This window comes from Harmonia axyridis, chromosome 2 (assembly GCF_914767665.1).
Source record: "Harmonia axyridis chromosome 2, icHarAxyr1.1, whole genome shotgun sequence".
Lineage (NCBI taxonomy): Eukaryota > Metazoa > Arthropoda > Insecta > Coleoptera > Coccinellidae > Harmonia > Harmonia axyridis.
The window spans coordinates 29,522,184-29,545,574 of NC_059502.1; the positions used below are offsets into that span (position 1 = coordinate 29,522,184).

Sequence of the window (23,391 nt, forward strand, 5' to 3'; positions counted from 1 at the left end):
TTGATGTTATGAGTGAAGATAGTTGAGGAATAGAGGACATAATGAACATTTAGAGCCGCACATAAACTGCAAAGTTACTAGGACGTCATGATAGTTTCAAATCCATATAGACAGAAATACGTTGAGAGTAATGGGGAAATGAGTATTGGATTCCGATAGATATCGGGTACCTCTCAACGTATCCATATAGAAATAAATATAGATAGAGGGAGTATACGCAATTTTCACATGTCCCCAACATGGTTAGATTACGTTGTCAGATTGTGATATATTTTCAAATCCACAATTTTACTATATCGTTATGAATGTATATTATATTGAATGAAATATATTTATTTGAGTGATTCCCGAGTAAATATGCAAATTTGAATATTTGGAATCCGATTTTTTCCTAATTGTCGAATTTATAATAAGCAGAATATTTATTATTTTCTGTATCTACCTTCTGAAATCTAAGGTTTGGTAACTTTTGCTCTCCTAGTGTCATCAGTTGTTTCACGTCGCACTTGAAGTTTGTTTTCTGAATTTCTGAGATATTTAGGTATTTATTTCAATATATTGTGAGTTAATATGAAACGTTGATTCACTATGGGGCCTAAGAAGTGCGTTCTTTGTGGAGAAACTCGCTAATTGGGTGAAATATTGTATCACTGATATGTTTTCTTTTCCGCGCGCTTCATGTCAAATTTGATAGTTCATGTTGGGGACAAAATATGCTTACTGAAAATGATATATGCTCCCTCTATGTTTATTACTCTGAGAACTTATCCGATTGAAAACTATTTGGGCGTCCCGACTGCTTTGCTGCTCGTATGCACCGGGCTTAATGTAAAAGTTTTCGCATTCTTTAAAGTACATAATATTTTATGTTCCGAGGTCAAAATTGAAATGACTTAACTATTACGTATTCTAACTTATTCTCTTGTTACTATCTGAGCCATAAAAAAGAGGGCTGAACCCGGATGTGCCATTAATTTGAGGAGCAGTTTGGTTGCAGGTGCTTACAATTAATTCACTCATTAAGCAATCTGGTCTTCTATTCAGCTCTTCTTAGACTGAACAAGGGGTACTTACTGATGTGCAGTTCCTGAAACGATTCTGTTTCCTTATTAGCCTTATTATTCTGGATATTTTAAGATTCGTAATGGTTAATAATTAATTTTTGTGTTTCTAATTGCACTCGAAAATAGTAGGAATGATATCTAATTATTTGATATCCAACTTCAGGAGATTCAGACAAGTAATTTTGAAGTTTCGACGCACATATAAACTTTAAACTGCCTACCTACCTACTCGATAACGGTTTCGACATTTTTTTTTATAAAACCAGGCAAGCCAGGGGTATCCACTACTTTTTTACTAGGTTCTTCAGTGCAGATTAAATTTGATTCTTTGCGGAAATCGCTTGTCCATTCCTTCAATTTTTGTAAGAAACCTTCGTGTGGTAGTTTAGAATAAATTCACTGATTTATTTTCACAAAAGAATCTATAGTTTTTCTTTCATTTCACTTTGAAAATTGAATCATATCTCAATTATTTCAATGATGAATTTAACAATTTTTTGGAATTTTTCATTTTGTTGATAAAACACATGCACTTCATTTAAAGTTTTTCAAAAAAAAATATATATACGTCCTCGTGTACTCCAGGTTGAAAATTCAGATATCTATAAATAATATTACTAAATAAGAAAGCGATAAATGACAATTGGCTTAAAGTTGTGTTTTGTAATTCCAAGATATTAAAGAAAATTTGAAATATATCATTGAAATAGTTGAGATACGATTGAAAAACCTTTAAATTTTCAAAGGAATGAAAAACAAAAATTAAAAATTCTTTTGTGAGAAAAAATCGGTAAGTTTATCTTGACTTCCATACGAAGTGTTCTTTCAAAAATTGAAACAATCGATCAAGCGTTTCCTGCACAGAATCAAAATGAAACTGCACTGAAAAAGGTTTAATTCAATGAATTAGTACAATATTCATATGGAAAGCTCATTCTAACACTCGTTCATTCAAAAACTCGCCACTTTGTGGGTAGGTAATTTGTAATTTTGAACTCATGGAAAAATATCCACCCCTTCTGGACTTGCATTATAGATGACTATTTATCCACAAGAAAGTGATCACAATGCTTCGCACTAATTTCGGAAGACCCGGAAGCAATTTCTTTGCACCTTAACATTTCAAATGTTCTCAAACTCTTTGACTTCAATGAATCAGATGTGCTCTTTGGAATTCCGTAGAAATTGAATGTTACCAGTTTTCTTCTCTGGTGGACAAATCCGGTAACTACGGTAACTCTGCCTCTGATTAAACCTAATTTTACACAATGATACAAGAGAACTGTCTGACTAATTCATTTGAATCACAAATTAGCATCAGTAGGTAACCTCACTCCCAACTACTTCGTCTGAGCACCTTGTAAAGACATTGTCATTGTTCCTGGTAATGTTGGAATCTGTTGAATTCATTCAACGTTAGACTGAAATAATCTTCGTAGAATCGTACTGTTGAATTAGTTGAAACAGATTTGACTCATTCGTATATAATCTTGTTTTCGGAAACGTTCGTGGTGTGTTCTTGTAGTCTTTGTAGAACCAAAAGACAATTATGTTCTATCGAGTTAAATAATTAATTAATTATTCAGAATCATTTCGATAGAAATTGAATTCTTTAGTAATCTTTTCTTGGAAATTCATTCATTTCTGTTCGGCATCGCTAGATATAAGATGAAATTCAATTACGAATCAAATCAAACAATGTTCCTCTGGGAAAACGATTTGATTCACTTCTTCTGGAAAATTTTCTGACTTACAAGATATGAATGTATATGTTAAGTTTAGAAGGATTATATTACTAGAAACATATTTTCTCAAGTTTTTCATTTGCGTGACTTCGATAAACTTGAACTTATAAAAACGGAGAAATGATAAAAATTAATTTTTTAAAACTTGCTATTTTATATTGAAACAATATTAAGTTCATTTTACTGATCGAGGAGCTTTTTTCTTTCTGGGTTGCTCGGTTGAAAGCAAACGAAAAGCAAGGATAAATTGTAACGTTAATTATTATACCTATTGATTAGTTCAAATAAACTTTATTTGTTGATGAGATGCAACAAATGTTTTATGCGTGAGTACCCATGTTTTTTCAAAATATATGTGACTCTGCAGTCCGGAATGTCATTTCGACTTTGACGTATAGGACCGGTCATTTATCGTCATGTTAGCGTTTTTCATACGTTAATGCAACTAGATTTTCAGTTATTTCAGCTATTTGAACAGACGAAACTTGGTGAAGAGAATAAGCTAAAATAAATCGCCCAACCACCTATTCATCCGTGTTGTCAGATCTCACATATAATTTGATTATATTAATATTTTGTTCACGCGAAATGATTTCGGAATGACATTTCCCACTCTGCATAAAGCTCTCACGAGAGGATAAATGACTTCCGGCATTCTTTAGGAATTTCTTTTTAACACATAAATAACCCACTATACTGATTTTGCAGACCTGTATATTTATGGAAAAAAATAAGTTTGATATACGTTTCAAGTTTTACATAATAAAGGCCCGAAGCTAAGTAATTAGGTGTTTTTGCTACAAAACAGGCCCTTTCCGAATAAAGATTTTAATGCTTCAGGGTGGTGTTTATAATAGTAGATTGGTTGTTACGTTACTTACGTGTTACCACCATTTTTAACTAGCGAAGTTTATTTTTATTTTCTTCAAAATATGTTAACTATTTTGCTTGATGAAGCTGTTGATGTCGGGAGCATGTATTTTCAACACGATGGGGCTGCACCTCATTTCGAGGACATTGTGACCAATTTCTTGAACGAAAATTATACGAATCGTTGGATGGGAAAGGGTGGACCTCATAACTGGCCTGCAAGGAGCCTTGACTTGATTCCTATCAATATGTATTTGGGGTTTCTTAAAATCATAAGTTTACTCGACACGGATAAACGATAAAATGCAACTTCATTAAAGAATCGAGAACGCTTGCAACAAATTGAAAATAAATTCAATGAATAATAAGAAAATCAATAACTTCTCTAATTAAATGAGCACAGAAATGCATTGAGCAGAATGGAATTTTGAGGAATTTAGGTGAATTTTCATTCGTTTCAAAAGATTTTTTTATATCATTAAGGGTTTTCATTGAGATTTTATGTTTTTCAGAACTCATTTTATTGTTTATTTTCAATTTAGATATTCGATAAATACATTTTATTTTCGATGTTATCGTTTTTATTAGTGATATCACTAATTGAAATTATAAAAGATTTCTTCAAACAAATACCTCTGGATTTCGTTGTGTTTCAATTTTGTGGCCAAAAAAAATCAATGGAATTGGTAAAATTAAAAAATACAGAATGAAATTTGATTTTTTCTTTACATTCTGGTTACTTTATTGTCTGAATATTCAGATTTGACTAGATTTATTGATTATTGAAATCGCATGCAGTAGTTAAAATGATATTTTGCTCCCTTTAGTTTTGTCTCCTTGTTTCGAATATCCAATCAAATTCAAGAAATTTTGATATAGAGAGTGTTTTTTTTTTGGTTGAATCTTATTTATGAATTATTCCTAGGCCGGGCCTGAAAAAAAATTCAGTTCCTATGTCTGTATGAAGTAGTTGTTACAGAGAATAAACGTACCAAATATCATGAAAATATATAGGGTGGTTCGAAAGTTATGGGTAATTGAAGAAATTGACAAAATCAATAAAACACTCTGTATCTTTATTCTAAAAAGAGATAAACCCTTCAAATATTGATCATTCTGACTCGCCTCAGTGTCCTCTATCTATTCTTATCTTCCGCCCATTTACCAAGGAATAACCCTGTATGAAGGTAATAGCTTAGAGTTCACAGCATTTTGTTGAACATATTCTGGAAAACTGAGTTCATGTAACCGATGTTAATTGTCTGATTTCAATATCTCTGTTCACGTGATTCACAAACAACATCGCAATTATATTTACCTCGAGCATTCAGCCAACATTGCGAAATAATTCGTAATTGCTGCGAATACAAGAAAAAATTTGAGGAATTGAGGCGCCACTGTTATTGTTTATTGCAAACATGCCAACCATGTTCGAACCTGGATTCAGCCGTCCCGAGATAGCCTAAATGGATATTAATAATTTAAATGGTAGATATCAACGCTTCTAACGTCAAACTCACGATAAAACATTCCATTGTTAATTGAACACTGTATTTCTGGCTTTTAATCGTAGTCTTTTAATGACATTGATAACCTACGTAAATAAGGAACCCACGGACGCATTCGGACAGAAAACAATGGCTCTGACATAAATACTACATATTTTCATATATCGCGTCATGACAGTCAAGCGCCGTCATTCATAGAAACTACATGAAATGGGACATTTTTATCTGTGTATAGTAGATATCTCCCTATCTTTCTTGAACCTTGAACGGATAGGTTCATCAATAATGCTTTGATTCATTATATTCAATAGTCTTTCTCATAGAAATTAACCCTCCGGAAATTGTCCCAATTGATTAAAACTTCATTCTATTATTCCTAGATCGTTGACGTTTTAGGCCCGGTGCACACATCCGACTTTTATAGTTACGACACCGTTGCTGTGTCGTACTTGCGGCCTGTGGTACAAAGAATCAAATGGGAGCATGCACACTAGCGTACGACACCGCAACGGTGTCGCAACTGCAAATGTCGGATGTGTGCACCGGGGCTTATAGAACGCCTCTTGACAAATTTCTCTCACGTCTTTCTACAGTTGCTTTCGGGGTAAACTTAATTTTCTTCTTATGAGTGCGTTTTGCAAGAATTTTTTTTGTCTGTCTCTCATGGATCTCTGACAGAGATTACCTATAATTTGCTAATTTCTCTATTTGCATTTTCTTTCATCGGTTCCAATCTCAAAGTAATAAACATAGAGAGAGCATCATTTTCAGTAAGCAACATGAACTATCAAATTTGACATAAGGTGCGCCGAAATGAATACCTACATATCAGTGATACGATATTTCACTCAATTCGCGAGTTTCTCCACAAAGAGAGCACTTCTTATGTCCGATAGTGAATCAACGTTTCATATGAACTCAAAATATATTGAAATAAATACCTAAATATATCAGAAATCCTGAAAACAAACTTCAAGCCCGCCAAACAACGTGAAACAACCGATAACACTACCAGAGCAAAAATTGCCAAAACCTTGGATTTCAGCAGGTAGATACAAAAATAATAAATATTCTGCAATTCGACAATTAGGAAAAATATCGGATTCCAAATATTCAAATTTGCATATTTAATCGGGAATGAATCAAATAAATATATTTCATTCAATATAATATACATTCATGATAAAATAGTAAAATTGTGGATTCGAAAATATATCACAATCCGACAACGTAATCTAACCATGTTGGGGACATGTAAAAATTGCGTATACTCCCTCTATCTATGTTTATTACTCTATGGCTCCAATAACCTTGAGTTTTTGTATTATCATTTTCCCGAAAATGGGATTGAAGATAGAGATCCTATTAAATATTGAATTCGTAGTAACCACCCTGTAACAGTCAGAATCTTTATAAACGTCTAAAAAATCGTTTCGACAATGATGTTGTCATTTGCAAAAACTGAAAATTAGTGTAAGTAGTATGTGATCCTTAGGTTTCTGAAGATGAGGACACCGTTTTCGATTCGTTGATAATTCTGTGTAGAGTAGAGTATAGTTACTACAATTTATGATAAATATCCATTGTGAACTCAAAAAACTTCAAAGCGTACTGAATAGCCTCCATTCGGATTTGACATTTTCATACATTTTTTGGTTCATTTGAAATTTGTCGTTCTCAAGGTAATATCTACTTCTCCAGAAGTCTTGCGCTAGAGAATAGTGTTGGCATGAAATAAAAAATACTACTAGTTAATGGACGATAGAAAATCTCAAATTAAATTAACCACTTGATATACTTCACCCATCATTTCCAATGATTTCCTTACACCAAAACAAACCCCAAATATAATTTTTTTTGCATATCCCTTGAGGGAATTACTACCCCGTTCAAGCGGATGTTCTTATACCGTGTTTTATATGGGATATCCTTCAATATATACAAAAACAGTGGTTTATCATCAGCATAGGAATTATTTATTGAACATAAAAATACACAATAGCCAGATACTCGATGTGCATCAATTTTTTTATCATGATTGCTTGATACAATCAAAAAAATAAACTTAATAGCTATTTAATAGTCAATAATACTTAAGTATCACTTATAGTCGGAAGACACGAGCAGGCAGCATAACAACGACCCCCTTAAATGATGTAGGTAACTAACTGATACATGCTTTTGCTTTATCTATAATAATTGTACTCGAGAAGTATTCGATGAATACAGATATAGGAAGATATAGGAATTGTATTCAATAATAGTTAATTCGGTTAGGCTGAATGTCGATAGGCTATGGCTGGCGACCAATGTTTAACATTGTTTTTCTTTTTTCAGATTCATTGGATAATCTTTTTGCATCTATCTGAATTGTAAGTATTGAAATATATTTTTTAGCAACTAGTTTAGTTTATTATACTTAAACGCTGATTGAAAAATGTTTCCAAATATTTTCTTTCATTTTTTCCCCAGAAAATACTTAATTCATTTTTTGCTTATATTTTGTCAAAAATATTGCATTTCGCTTCATGAAAGTCTCGAAGAATTTCATCTGATTTAGAAAAAGTAATTCCTTCTAAAAAATGTACAACTCCAAATTCAACAAAAATACATACGTTTATTTTCATTTTATTTGGAAAAGTATATTTTTTGTGGATAATTAGGCAATAATACCTACGATGATGTTATCTTTTCATCCCTCAATTGAATAATATTCGAGTTCTATACTTATTAGATAGATACTTATCAGATAGAAATCTTTTGAGAATGTTTTCGAGATGAACTACATTCTACCAATGTCTCCTTAAAAATCATATATCAAATCCCTCGATAACCGACAGCAATTTTGTGATTTCGATATTTATATGGGCTAAGCCAAACCATAACAATGTTTAGAAACACACTGAATTGCAGTACAAATATAGATTTTCTTTATATTCTCGATTTCATTATTACAACTTCCAATAGAGTTGATTTTTTTGTGAACGCTAGTTGGTTTTCAAAATTTATGGAATATTGATATTATAAGAAGAAATGATTGAGTTGGCTTTGTATGGATAAAGTTTCAATGAAATTCTAGGGATTTTCGCGCGCTTGTTAGTATTTCAGTCGGAACTATAAATCAAGGTATACTGTCTTTACCGGTATAGTATCATTTACCAGTCTCTATAAGAAGTAGAAATATGTACTACTTCAAAAAATTAGTTAAGAATCTGTTACTGAATAAATGTTACTACTCTGTAAGAGAATATTTAGAGGACAATGACTTAAAACTATACGAGTAACAGTCAATTGCAAATATTGTTTAGTTTGATCTTTTTGAATTCTCTTTTGCTTTATTATGACCTGTCCTATACTTGTTTGTCTTAAAGGATCAATGTTATTATTATTATTATTATTATATCTTTATATTGCGACATAACCATAATATAACCTGTGATAATTTTCAATGATTGCTTTTATATAATATTAAAATTGGAAACGACTGATAATATTAACAAAAGAGTTCTTCGAATTCATTGGACACAAGTATCCATTTTTTCAGTTTTCACTTGTCACACGAACACGATATTATGGTTATATACTCAGAACACAAATCTATTATAGGTTGTATGGATAGAGTTCTACAAGCTAAATTGTAGGTACAAATGAAAATGACAGATTCCTCGAAATATCATAAAAAGTCCTATAAACATGGAACCGCAAATGCGAGATAAAGTTTGATTTTTTTTACACGTTTTTGTCTGATAGCCCTTCATATAAGATATTCACTCAAATTTGGCATAGATAATTCAATTTGAAGTTTTCATCATGTGCTATGCTAATCTTGAATGCAAATCTACAGGGTGATATTTTTTCTGGAATAGTGCTCGCTTCTTTCCTCCTGATGATTTATAAAAATGTAAAAAGAATATTTTTCCAGAAGGTACTACACTTATTGATTTCTTCTAATTTTGTCGTATCTTCTACCGATTTCGAGAAAACAGTTTCGAATCCAAATTATTATAAAGATCCAATAGGTAATCTTTGACGAAAAAATTAATTGTAAGTTTTGGTACTTATTTACCTCATCGTTTGCAAAGATCAATAAGGATTCAGCAAGCTTGTATAATCACCACAAAAAATAGAACTACAAGAACATCTTGTATCTCGAAAACAAAGCGTTTGCGCTTTTTCTTCAAAATTATTCAAGCAATCTGTCATTTTCCTTTGTACCTCCAATTTTGGAACACCCTGTATTTCAAGCGGCAAATAATGTGTCTATTTTGTGTGATCATTTTTAACTGGTAGTAGGAAATTTAAAGCGCGGTGCAACAGAAATCAAACTCGAGTTAAAAATCACAATATTCGGTGCACACGGCTGTAAGTGTTGCAATATTGCAGAAAAATACCACGAGCTTTTTCGTCGCAGTATGCGTCGGGCTTAACCGGCGCGTCGTATCAAAGTCATGAATGGGAAAGAGTCATATGTGGCTGGATTCGCAGCTCGCAAACAAGGCCTTTCTGAATACGAGTTTAATTGTACTGAAGATAAAAATATCCGAAAAGGGGAAGCATGTGGGATATCCTCCTTGAATGAAGCGGCTCGACCTCGTACACCAGTTCCCATTATTACATTTTATGACTTCCGCTGATTCAATAGAGGTTGCATAATTCGATATCATGTGAAAGTCCGAAAATTAGTACGGAAATTTGGGCTCTTCTTATTGTTATGATTATCATTTCCTTTTAAATCTATTGTTAACCTATTTTGATGGGGGTTAAGTCTAACTTACCCTTATAATTTTAACAGCGTTAAATTCTGCAGGATTGGGAGATTCCTGCTGCTTAAAATTTTCACACAGATTCTGAAAATCACTGAGGCCTGGTCAGAAGCTTTTACGCACTCGTTAATTAATAGTTTAAATTTCACTAATTGAAGATCACGATTTGTTATACCGGGTGATTCTTTTAAATTGATTCGAAAAGGAAACATGTTACGAACAAATATTTCGAATGAAAGTTTAATGGTTTTGAGAATACACCTGCCAGAACCTCTTCCATTTAATTCCCCCTTGTGGGGGTACGGTGGTCTAAAGATGAATATTGACTAACTTATTCATTCGATGTGCTATATTCACAATTTCAGTTAAATAATAATTTTTCAGATATTGAATGAAAGTTCAACATCCTTTTAAAAATAAAAGTATTATTTTCAGTCTCCTGGTGAAATATTCCTATCGTTATTTTGCAACTGACCACAAAGTTTTGATTCGATTGAATTGGTTTTGAGTTATTGTTGGAACAACATTTCAAATTTTTGTAGTTTAGAAAGTATTGGGCGGATTAGATTCATTAGGCTCAAAATTTCAATTTTCTAGATATTTCCTCCCGGAAGTTATGGTGTCTGGGAGAATTGATTTGGGCCATGAATTAATCAGTGAGTCCAACCTAATCGTTCAAAATCATTTTCCTACTAGCTTTTCGAAAGTATTACTTTCCACACGTATTGACGTTTGGAAAGTAGTACTTTTCCAAATTCGTGCGGAAAAAAGCCCTGCTATTCACTTTCCGCACGCATATGCTTGCGGAAAGTGAATAGCAAGGGATTTTTCTGCACGCAAATATGTCTCTATGCGCCAATCATGAAATTCAAACGTTTCTCTATGCGGCTGAGCGCACAAAATAGTAATTTACGTAACAAGTCCGGAAAATAGGGTTTTTTTGGACGAATAGACAAAAGTCTGTGAGTCCAAAAAAACCATTTTCGGGCGTGTTGCGTACAATATTTTTTCGGCAACCATGTAAAATAACACTATCGCTGCTGCTTTCCATATTTTATTGCGATTGCGATAAAAAAACATGCAAATTTTTGACAACTAATTTCATATGAACTGTCAGCCGTTATCTCGGTTGCTATGGATTCTATGATTCTTTTCCGGCTTAGTCCGGGAAGTACGTACTTTCCGGACTAGGCCGGGAAATGCTACTTTCTCAGAGAAAAAGCGTCCGGAAAGTGAGCACTTCCCGGACGGTTGCCGAAAAATATAATTTCTTATAACGTCTGTCGGTGTCAAGAGAAAAACTCTCCTTGAAAGAGTTTCGTTTACGCTAGTAGGAAAAATAATGTTGCTAACTCATGTGGAAAGTGCCTTTTCCGCACTCGACAGCTTGACCGAACTCCGCTTCGCGTCGTTCGTTCAACTGCAGTCTCTTGCGGAAAAGTATCACTTTCCACACTTGTTAGGAAAATAACTATTTCGTTTCATAATTTAAAAATTGCAGACAATATGTCAGAATTATGAGACTATATTGGAACGTGCAAAATAGTATTATCATAGTATAAGGAATTCCTTATACTATGGTATTATCTACACCCTGATTTGGGTTTCATTTCAAGTGTATGAATTGCTAGGCTAAGGAGGCAGCTCATCTTCAGATGCCTCTATTCGGCTAGTCCAAGATTTTAGTTATTTTAGTTTTGTGTTGAATTGCATCGGAATGGATAGTATTTCTATGTGAATATTTGTGCTATTAGTATTTGCCATTGATCTCATGGGAAATTCTGTAGGATGAAGCCAGATCAAACAACACTACAATTTTTATTTAATTTTGCAAATCTTTACTGTACAAAACCAAAAAACGAAATGAATTTTATTCCGCAAGGTTTGAATTTGGGGTACTTAGTAGATTCGAATTCTAAATATAATTTTCTAAACAGGTATTTGGGGTATTAGTTTTTTATGTTACAAAAATATCACACTGCGTGGTTTGTTGCAGAATTATTATAATAAAATGTTCAAAAATCTATTTATCGAAAATTGTTAGAACTCTGTGATGGAAATTTTATAAACACTAATGCATAACTTTCTTCGTTTTCCTTTCATTATATTTTAGTTTATATTTTTTAATGTTTAGAATCCAATGATCCTCTTGCGGAAAAGTATCACTTTCCACATTTGTTAGGAAAATAACTATCTCCTACAACTGCTATGAAAAGTAGCGTATTCTTTATAGCTTACTTAATTTCAAAACTATGTATGGCTCATTCTGTGAGAATAGTATATTGTGCATCAAGTGGGAAAGGTCCAACTTTTCTCACGAGTGTGGAAGTTTGTGGCACGCGCCTGAAAGGTGAGTGTCACTTTAAAGATCTTCGGGCTGTAAAAAGTTGAGGCGTGTTAGAAAAATATTTTCTTTGAATAACTCCCGAAAAAAAATTATTCAAATAAAAAATCTAGCTATACTCAGTATGTCCCTTGACGCTAACCAAGTATGTTTGCCTTTTGAATGCTGGTAAACCGCCTTCTATACATAACCATGCACTGATGCTGCGAGGTCACAGCTTTATAGGGAGGCGATAAAAATATGAGGAGAGCAATCGTTAAAATTCCAATGGAACATACATCATTTTATGGATCGAAGTTTGGGTGTTCCACTACGGAACTGTCTGGGCACGTATTGCTCCGCTGATTATTACTTGTTTACGAGTTATTCAGGTCGTCGACCTAATTATGTAACCATATACCCATATATTTGATTCGAATTGGGACATACGTACGGGTTTCGTCATATGCGGTATCTTCCATTGTTGGCGTGTTTGTGCACCGAGACAACTCAGTGACATTGGAACTGTGACACCCACAAACAGTTATTTATTCAACTTAACTTTTTGCCAATGTGGTTATCTTAGGGTGCGTTTTCATTTACATCGAAATATATAATCGATTAATGGTAAATCTATCGGTGTTTTTATTTTTAGCAAGAGAATGAATGTTCTTACCTAATTATATTATGTACTTAGTTTTGTGGGTAACACAATAATTATAATTATTTTCTTCATTAATTCAATCAATAATGATGAGTGTGTATTTTCAATGAGTTTGATGACATCACGTCAATAGAACTAGCTATTATACAGGGTGTTTCCAAATTAGACGGTAGCCTTGAAGGAGGTGTTAATATCACTCATTTACTGTCGATTGAGCCATATTGATTTATAACCGAAAATCAACAGTTTCCGAGATATTTGAGTTCTTGTGTTTAAAAAAAATTTCACCTTACTTCATTTCTCGTTAATTTTTTTTACATTGACCAAGTTTGATTTAAATTCTGGATAATTTTCATCAAAGAAGGATATGATAAGCGTGAAAAAAAAACAAAACTATGCTGTATTAGATGTTCAATAAGAATAAGTATGATTTCACAATTTATGTATGACAAAATGATTTTATCTATTTCAGTATCGTAATGAGTTCATTACAGTTCTAAAAACAGTGCTGTAATGAACTCATTACAGCATTGTTTTCAGTTATTTTTCCGTTTTGTGGTCTACCCAGTCTTAATCCTATCAAAATTCAATACACGTAAATTGTCAATGTAATATAATTTGGATTGAGTGAAATGATTTGCGACTTATCTGCAAAGTACGATTTAAATTCCGTAATCTGTCAATTTTTGTAACAGTCACATCAACTGCCAAGCTACAATAGAAATGTCACTAGGATGTTCAATCAGAATTTTTCATTGAATTTCGACAATATTCCATAGAACTTGACTGAAATAGAGAAAATAGTGAAGTTTTGTTGAACATCATCTACATAAGGAGCAGCTGTCATTATTCGAATAAGCTGAAGTCATGATTCGATACCATAGCAATTGCCCCTCATAATTCGAACCAAATTGACCCTAAACTTATTTTATGTAGGGACTATAAATCACCGTTATGAGACGTAGAATGTGCCTCTTTGATAGATTGGTTATTTTTAAGATGATAATAAATACAAGCTATTATAATATCTTCTGAAAGTGGAAATTAGACTAGCCCATATTTAATATCAAATAAATGGATTTCCACCAAGTTACAACAAATTCAATCAAATATTTTTGAGATTGCTTTTTCTCACAGCACCTTCTCTACACAAGATATTTAACTCATATTTGGCATAGATATTCCAATTTAAAGTTTTCATCATATGCAAATTTTCAATCCAAATCCACAGGGTGATATTTTTTCTAGAACAGTGCTCGCTCCTTTTCCTCAGAACTTTGGTCTAGTGCTACACTTTTTGGTTTCTTGTTGTTTTGTCGTATATGCTACCGATTTCGAGAAAAAAAAAGAAACAACTCTCTCTGAGTAATCCTCAGGAAAATCCTAATTATTATAAAGATCCAGTTAGTAAACTGTGATAAATTAATTAACTATAAGTTTTGGTAATCATTTACCCAATCTGTAATCCGAATTATTATAAAGATCCAGTTAGTAAACTATGATGAATTAATTCATTATAAGTTTTGGTAATCATTCACCCAATCTGTAACGAAAATTAATGAAGATTCGATAAACTGGTATAATTATCACAAAAAACTGATTTTGCGGAAATAATTAATTATTCTGTATAATTCACAGTAATTTTCATAGATAAGGTCAAATAAGTTGATAGAAATAAGGAATATCATTTTTAACTATTGAGGAATTCAAAATTCCGAGTGTTTTCAATTGGTTTTTTATCTGTATTTATATTCCCTAGATTCTTGGACTGATGAAGTTAATTTGTTTGGGTCCAGCTTGTTTCAAGTTGATTTACTCCAAATATAGAATCCTTCTGACCTTCTTACCAATGCAAGTTATGAAAATTAACTGATCCCAAAAATTTATCGTAATAACTATTTCAGTCATGTCCAACTCCTCATCTTTTTCTTTCATTCTGGTCGGTGTTTCGGCAAGGTTAATAATCAAAAGATCCGAAAAGGCTCGTTAAAGTCATTAGTCGAATATGTAAAGAGCACTCTTCCTTATTATAATTCTACGTTCCACTGAACTCCACCAGTTTTTATGTTAAGGTCCCAAAATTTTAATGTGTGAACGATTTCAATCTACAGGTAAAATTTCATTGAAACGTATATTTGTTTCCTTCAGTTATGAATATATGAGAAATTTACCGTTGGAAAGTTCCTTTTGAATTCACCTTTGTGTAAATTGTGTTTTTTTTTCTCGATTTAACTCAAAAGTAGATTCATGTTGTTATTCTGTGTACAATTGAAGTTTTAAACTTGAATAACGGACAAATATCAGGTACAGCTGTTCCAAAAATAGCCTTACAGGTTTTTTATAGATGACACTTCTGAAGGGGAACTCCTATTTCTATATTAAATAGACGAAAACTGATGTGGGTATCTGAAGGCCAATTTTCATGAGAAAATCATTGGCGGAAACCGTTACTCCATAGCTATCACCGTTACTTAGTTACCAGGTGTTTTTCGAAGATGTCCATTTTCGAAAAATTGCTGTAACTTTTTCTGTGTTGAAAATTTTTTATTTCAGTAAGGACATTCTTTTATCATATTTTTACTTAGAATTCAATGACTTTATTCGAATTAAACGCCAATGAGTTTCTAATGAAAATTGGTCCCCAGACACCGCAGCAGTTTTTGTATGGAGATAGGTATTCCCCTTCAAAAGTGACCAATTCGGCTACCTTGCACATTGATAATCTTAATTAATTGGTTCTCATAAAAATTATTATTATGCACTTTTGTGACTGCAATTTCTCATTTAATTGAACAAATTATTACTTTCCCGAATCAATATGAAAATAGATATTTATGAGTGATTCCAAGGGAAGTAATTTTCGCACTCTATATATGGCAAAATAAGGACTGTTCAGTTTTTTGTAAACACAATCAATGTGGATAGGTACCCCATTTCAAATTGTTATAAGGGTGAAATCCAAGAAATTTAGTACCATGCCTAGATAGAATAGCACTCTCCAAATTGCGAATCACCTACGATCACAATATAGCCAATTTTAAAGTAGATTCATTAGGTTTTATAGATATTAATCATCAAGTTATTTTTATAACACCAGTTAATAAAACTTTGTGATAGTAGCTTACAGAGCTCCTGAAGTTCTTCGAATGTCGAAACCACTACCAAATCATAATTAACAAACAGCTCAACAAAAACTTTCTTATCGAAGACGAAAAGCGTGTACTCGCGAGAAAATTCAGAAACCTTGCTCTTAAATTTACAGTGAGCTCATTGATGATAAGCAAAAATAGAAGAGGCCCAAGAACGGATCCTTGTGGCATTTCCTATAGACCGATCATACAAAGTATCGGCCTGTTGAAAGTCTGTACTGTTTGACCTCGTTAAGTCTTCACATTCAATAACGTAGACCGTGAAAATTGCGAAGAAGATTGAAATTTGACTCTAGAAATAACGGGTTCAAAATATTGTTTTCATTAATAATTTCAATATTTAAGATAAACATCCGTCAAATAAAAACCGAAACAATCAAATATTGAAGACATTACCTGAATGTTTTCAATTGATTGTGATTCAAAATAATAAACCGATTGGAATTTTTACGTGAGAGAAAGCTGTCATGCAATCGACCTTTTGTTGGAGTTAGAAGCTGAAGTAGCCACACTTTCGTTTACAGGATTTTCAGCCTGCGTTTGACGCACGTATCGACAACGAAGTTATCATCATCAGACAACATCAGAATTCCGTTTACAAGTTGTGTGGTTACTTTAGTTTCCAAGTTTCGTACCGAGCCCAAAAAGAACTCAATTACTTCATACTTTTTTTATGGAGAACTTGAAATTAATCTCAATATTTCTGTTAATTATTGAAAACGATCATCAATTGATCAAAAAAAGTGTGATCAATAATTGTTAACACATTTCATTCGGCAATTACCGAATCCTGCTAAATTGCCTGAACCGAAAATCAAATACCTCAAATTCTTTAGTGAGAGGTTGTGACGAAACGTACGGTACGCACGAAATTGGCATTCTTTCATAAAGTCTCAGATGGAATTTCACAGAATAAACATGGAAGGAGATTGCTGCGTATTAAACATATTATGACATACGGTTGAATGTCCTTCCACTTCTCCTCTGTTCTTACCAACCCATTTTATTGCTTCGATACACGTGTGCGAGTGCGTAAATGCGACGTCGCAAGATTGTGAGGAATTTCTTTGAAAAATTCCTTGGATTCGTCATCGGAACGGCAATAATTTCTGACTCATTCCATGTGTATCATTCATTATTCAGTATAGAATAGCTGCAAAGAGGATTTGTTTCGCATGATGGAAAACTGTAAATAATGAGACTAGTTGGTGTTGGAGTAAATGATGAAATTCACCATTTAATTACGAGGATAATCATTCCATGGACGTCGAGATAACTTCAGTGAATTACAACAAGCATCAGAGCCTTATATTCAGATGAATTCCTCTGACATGAAGTGTCAGATGGAAATCTGCATATGTTGATATAATTATTATAAATAGGATATTATTCACCATTTTCAACCACATTTGTCGTTTAATATATGTTTTAATATAAATAACAATTTTTTTTCTATGCATAGTATTTCCGTTCTATTATTGCTAATGAAATTGAAGTATATTTTGATTCATCATTAATAAAAATGAAATTACAGATGATTGTGATATCTAAACAGATTATTACGCGTCTGTCGAGTCTTCAGTAGTACTGTACTGGTAACTTTATTCTCATAAGGTAATCCTAACATGTTTCGAAATATCCACTCACTCTTAAATTGGATTTAAAGAGTTTGCGAGTACTTCACAGGACCTCCGCATCGTTTCCTATGTCGCTCACATCAAATTTCGCTGTCGTTACCATGGGAATATGATTATTTCATTATATAGCGCTTTCTAAGGAAAAAATGAAATATACTTGAACAACGGTCACAGCTACGATTTCTGAAAATACTAACGTTTACTGATTAGATTTTGTTTGAGACAATTCAGGTAACTCGAACTCGGAATTGACCAAACTTGTTTTTCTCCTGTAAGTAACGCTATAGCATGAAATGTCTTTCAAGGAAACAAGAATGAAATTATTAAACGATGCAGAAATCAATTGAACTTCACCAGTCAGATTTTGAATTTTATCGAGAGCGAGTTGTTTCACTAGTATTGTTAGGCATTTATCGTTATTTGATTCAAATCTGAATGAAACATTATCAGCAATTAAAAAATATTTTCTCTATTTCAGTATCGTAATGTGTTCTAAAAGTTCTAAAAACAGTACTGTAATAAACTCTTTACAGCATCGTTTTCAGTTATATTTTTCGTTTTGTAGTTGTCTATATTGACTTCCAATCCTATAAAATTTCAACAAACGTCAATAATTGTCAATATAATTTAAATTGGATATAGTGAAATGATTTGCAATTTCTCCTAATTCTGGTGGTGTTAAATCGATTTCATCAGACATAATTCACGAATTCAATGCGCAATTGTAAGTTATTTCAAAATTCGAAACATACGATTCATATTCAAATTCCGTAATCTGTCAATTTTCGTAACAGTCACACCAACTGCCAAGATACAATACAGAAGTCACTAGGATTTATAATCTGAATTTTTCATTGAATTTCGACAATATTTCACAAAACTCAACTGAAATAGAGAAAATATCGTCTAATACTCGTTGCAGAAGGCAATTCCAACACTCATGAGTTCGAAAACTCGCACCTTCGTCGCTCATTTTCGAATTTCAAATTCGTGTTGGAATACGAGCCCATTCTGCAACTTGTTTTAGAATATACTATTACAACTTAGTATTTGATAAAGACAAACAAATATTTTTCGTGAACAAATACAAAGAAATGGTATTACGAAAGAACTGAAAATTTTTACTGGATCTGTTTCATGGTTATCCAAACCATTATTTGGGTCGAATTGAAAAACTCCGATGAATAAGAAACAAACAATACCCAAAGAACATAAAAAGTAATGGAATGTTGATAGAACAATTAAGCGCAAAACCGCATTCCGCGGTCTCTCATCAAAGTGTAAGTAGAATAAGAATGCAATACGATCTGTCATAATCTGAATATTTATCCCACCAGAAACCGTTTAGGAATAGGAAAGTTTGATAAATTGCATCGGGTCGTCGGCTCTTTTGAATAAAAAAGCGACAAAAAAAGAACTGTTTTCTGGCTCAGGAATTTCGTATACTTTCTCCCGTTCCTATCGAGGCATGAAAAACATATTAAGATCTATATGATTTTTAGATAAGTGCACTCGACCCGAAATAACAGTTTCTTCCGAGGCGAATTCCTTAGCCGAAAATCCGGCAACGCCGCAGGTGCGTTTTCATTCATACAAATGTAGAGGTTCATTCATGAGACCGTCAACAGTTGCTCTACGCGCTAATAGAAAGCGGGATATCTTTGCTTTCCCTCGCACTCGTGTATTGTTTCATTGCGATTATGCATATTGTAAACCACAAAAAAAAATTAAGAATGTCATAGCATATGAAATGAGCTTCCATATTAAGAGCGTTAATATTGAAATATGAGAATTTCAGCTGGTACTAATTTTCTTAAGATTAAACGGGTCACTCACGAACCCCTTTTTTGGGAATTTTGGTTAAATAGCATGGATGAATGCTCAGAAAAAAGTCACCGTGTACTTCTTGTACTCACCCGAGTTCCCAGTATGGTGATTAATAACATTGAAAACATTTGTTTTCAATGTTATTAATCACATTTACAGCACTAGCAACAACTTTTTTGTGCCAGTAAAAAGAGCCTCATGATAGATAAGATATCTTTAATTTTATTTTCGAAAAGTTATATTTGTTGTAAAAAGGGGACTTCTTAACAACATGTTATAATCTAACCAGGTTTATCTTGGGTTCATTCCTAGTAGAAAATTTCAAATTTCTCAAAGATCTGAAGTTTTGAATTACCTGAAGAAACTCAAGTTCCAAGAAGGTATTAAATTTTTTCTGAATAATTTTATATAATCCCGGAAATTTTGTCGAACATATTTAACATGTTGTCTATATTGTAAGATATTTTTGCTTTAATGAATTCTTCAAAAAATGATTGATTTTTTGAGCAAAACGGCTCTCCTGAATATTTGGCGGTTTCCCTTTAAAAAATTAAATTCAATTTTTGTTTGTTGTTATATCGGATTTTATCAAGAATCAAAAGCTAATTGAGTAGTTAAAAGTAAATTTTATAAAAATTACGTAATAAAGCAAAAAAAAGACCTTTTGATGCAGAAAAAATACGTATGACGCAAAAATATCTCAGGTCAAAGTTATCTCAAATATTTTTTCCATAAAGCTTCATCATTTGGCAATTCAAATGTTTCGAAAAATAATATACATATGAATAAATTATTATTAGAAATTTCCTTAGGAATTTAAAAAGAAATTTATTGTAAGTTTGAGAACTAAACTCATCCAGAAATCATATTTGATAAAAAATTCTCAAATACTTGACAATGTATTGGTAAGGTAATACATGTATTGAATACAAAATTCAAACGGGAAACGATCTTACATCTGGGGAGGAGAATTCATACAAGTATAAAACCTGTTCAAATAGAAATTCACTAGGGGACACTGTGTACGTGTACCATTCGGTAAATTCGGTTGACCTAATTATTGAAGCGAAGGGACATTTTAAAATGGTCACATCGGCATGCAGAGATGACCTGAAGAGTGGAGGGTAGGAAGTCAAATATGTTTCCGATTTTTCAGCGAATAGAATATTCGAATTTATTTTCAACGGTGAAAATTTTCAAAATTCAAAATTTTCAATCAATATAAATTCATATAAATAAATAAATACTATTGATTCAAAAAACTGTCAAAAATGATATATTGGTGATAGAACTACATAGTTTTATATTTGATGAAATGAGAAAGAAGTCATAAAATTTATGAATTTTAAATTTGTTAGTACTACATTTTTTGAGCTTTTTCTGAATACAAATACATATCATAAATTCGTTCTTGATGGAAATAGGTCTTAGAAGTTGATTTGGAAACAGCCAATTTCGAATCTGGTTAAAGTTAAGACCTGTAAAGCTCAGAATTAGTACTGAACAATATTTTCGTAAATTGATTCTATGTCGAGTTTGAGAAAAATAATTCAAACTCGGGCATATATACCTTTCCACACTAGATAGAAATATTTATCGTGTATATATAGGAGTATTAGAAGTCTATACGTTGAGAACTGGTATCCTTATTAATTTAAACACTGATTAGAGAAACAAGTCCACCTTTTCCTCTTTGATTTGTTATAAATAGCTAAAAACTAAAATGTATTTGATAGATCATTCAGGAATGTTCAATTATCACATTCTCATTATAGACATTCTTCCACTCCTTGATATATCTCATCTCTAAGAACTGATCCACACCCACATTATTAGCATTCTCAAAGCAGAGGTTTATACATTTGGTTCTACGTTCGTCATTCAAATATAATCAGTTCTATGAATTTTGGCTGCTTCTATACGCTACTAGATTCTGTATCAAAACTGTGCAAAACTGAATCAATGATTTTTCCTGCCCCTTTAAATACCTCAATTTATTATCACAATTTTAAGATGAATATGCTGAGAAATTCAAGCCTGAAGTAAAGGTCTTACTTTACAAATTATAGGTTTGTTTAAATTTATCCATCGAATTTTAGAGCTAGGTACAAAATTGAATCTGAAAGTGTTTTTCGAAGAATATCCCCCTATCGATATACGACTATGACGTATACTGAAATTTTTTTTTTCTAATAAAATATTTATTATCAAAAATATTTCCAAAAATTCAAGAGTTGATTATTCAACTGCCATGTGACCGCCAGGATATTATTATTATAAATCAATGGACTGATTATATTTATTTATTTATTCATAATAAATACAAGTGAATAATTTTAACCCATCAACATATTCCATTGGGCGTCAATACATAAAGCGTTATTTGAAAATTTTCTACCTAAGTGAAAATAGTAGAAAATTTTTCGAGAAGATTCAAAGTGATTTGGATTTTCCTAATAAATAAATATTATTCATTTCTAAAAAGTGATACTGATTTCTTGTTCATTCAATTATATTGTGGAATAAACGTTTTTCATCACGACAATGACAATAATCTCAATTTTGTTGAACAAAAATAATTCGTGATATTTATTCGATCTGACTGATCTTATGTTTTTTTACAGATGAAGAACTGAACTGGTGAAAGCATGGATAGTCATTTTGGGCAGAAGATTTTGGCTCCATTTGCCAAGGTGAGAAAAGATACATTTATGGTTTTGGATTTCACCAAACATTTATCGACGTGATCTAATATTTTCTGTTTTAAATTTTAATTATTTTTCTAACCCTCCAAATATTTCGAACGCGTTGAAGGAATATGTTTTTTCATTCCTCTTTCTATACATTTTTGGAATATAGGAATAGAATTCTCATCGCTCTATCTATTTCATTTATTGTTCAACCTCGACAGCAAGTGGGTAGATATCTATTTTAGCTCTTTAAGAGCCCTGCAAAAATTTTATCTTTTTCTCGTAATTAAATGTTTTCTTAGGAAAAAGTGAAGTTATCATTCCCTCAAAACCCAATTAACTATTTTCGTATTGTGGAGAACTCGCAGATGATAAGTATTTCCACGAAATCGCAATCCTCCTAAATTGGAAGATTTTTATCGTAACGCTATCTGAGATATATCTCTTCCGGTAAAAAGATCGCAAACAATAACAATAATTGAATTTTCCTCCCACAAATCGATTTCGAGGAAGTGAATAAGAAATATCAGCTCTGGATACCCAGGAGGGGCCCCTGTCGGCAGTCACATGTGTGTAAAGCTGCTGACGACGACTCCCATGATCCGCGTGATATATTGGGGAAAACCCAGGATAACAAAGATATTCAATTCGATTCGTATCCTTTCACGCAATGCTTTCAGCTTGAAACGTGGAATAATCGCAAAAATCTCACAGTGCCCTCGTATCATGATATCATTGGTAGTCAGCTGTTTAGGATTGCTGGGAGGCCTCCCAAAAATGAACAAAATACCGGAAAATCATTCAAAATCTATCTATGAATGTACTATTGTCAATTGAGATATCTGCTAAAAGAATTAATTCCGTCTATATTCTATGCATCGATTCCATAAACTATTCTAAAAAAATTTCGAAAATTGGATTTTTCGTTGGTATCATACATAGAATAATAAACATAGATAGAGGGAGTATACGCAATTTTTACATGTCCCCAACATGGTAAGATTACGTTGTCGGATTGTGATATATTTTCAAATCCACAATATTATCTTTATGAATGTATATTATATTGAATGAAATATAATTATTTGAGTGATTCCAGATTAAAAATGCAAATTTGAATATTTGGAATCCGATATTTTTCCTAATTGTCG

General features: G+C 32.4%; 1 long non-coding RNA gene across 1 annotated transcript in view; it reads left to right on the forward strand.

Moving 5' to 3' along the window:
* Positions 1-23,083, forward strand: part of LOC123672970 — a 37,396-nt gene extending 14,313 nt beyond the window's left edge. Inside the window, exons 2-3 of the long non-coding RNA XR_006746395.1 lie at positions 7,525-7,559; positions 22,175-23,083. This is a non-coding gene — a long non-coding RNA (uncharacterized LOC123672970). The remainder of the gene's footprint in view (positions 1-7,524; positions 7,560-22,174) is intronic.
* The last annotated feature ends 308 nt before the right edge of the window (positions 23,084-23,391 follow it).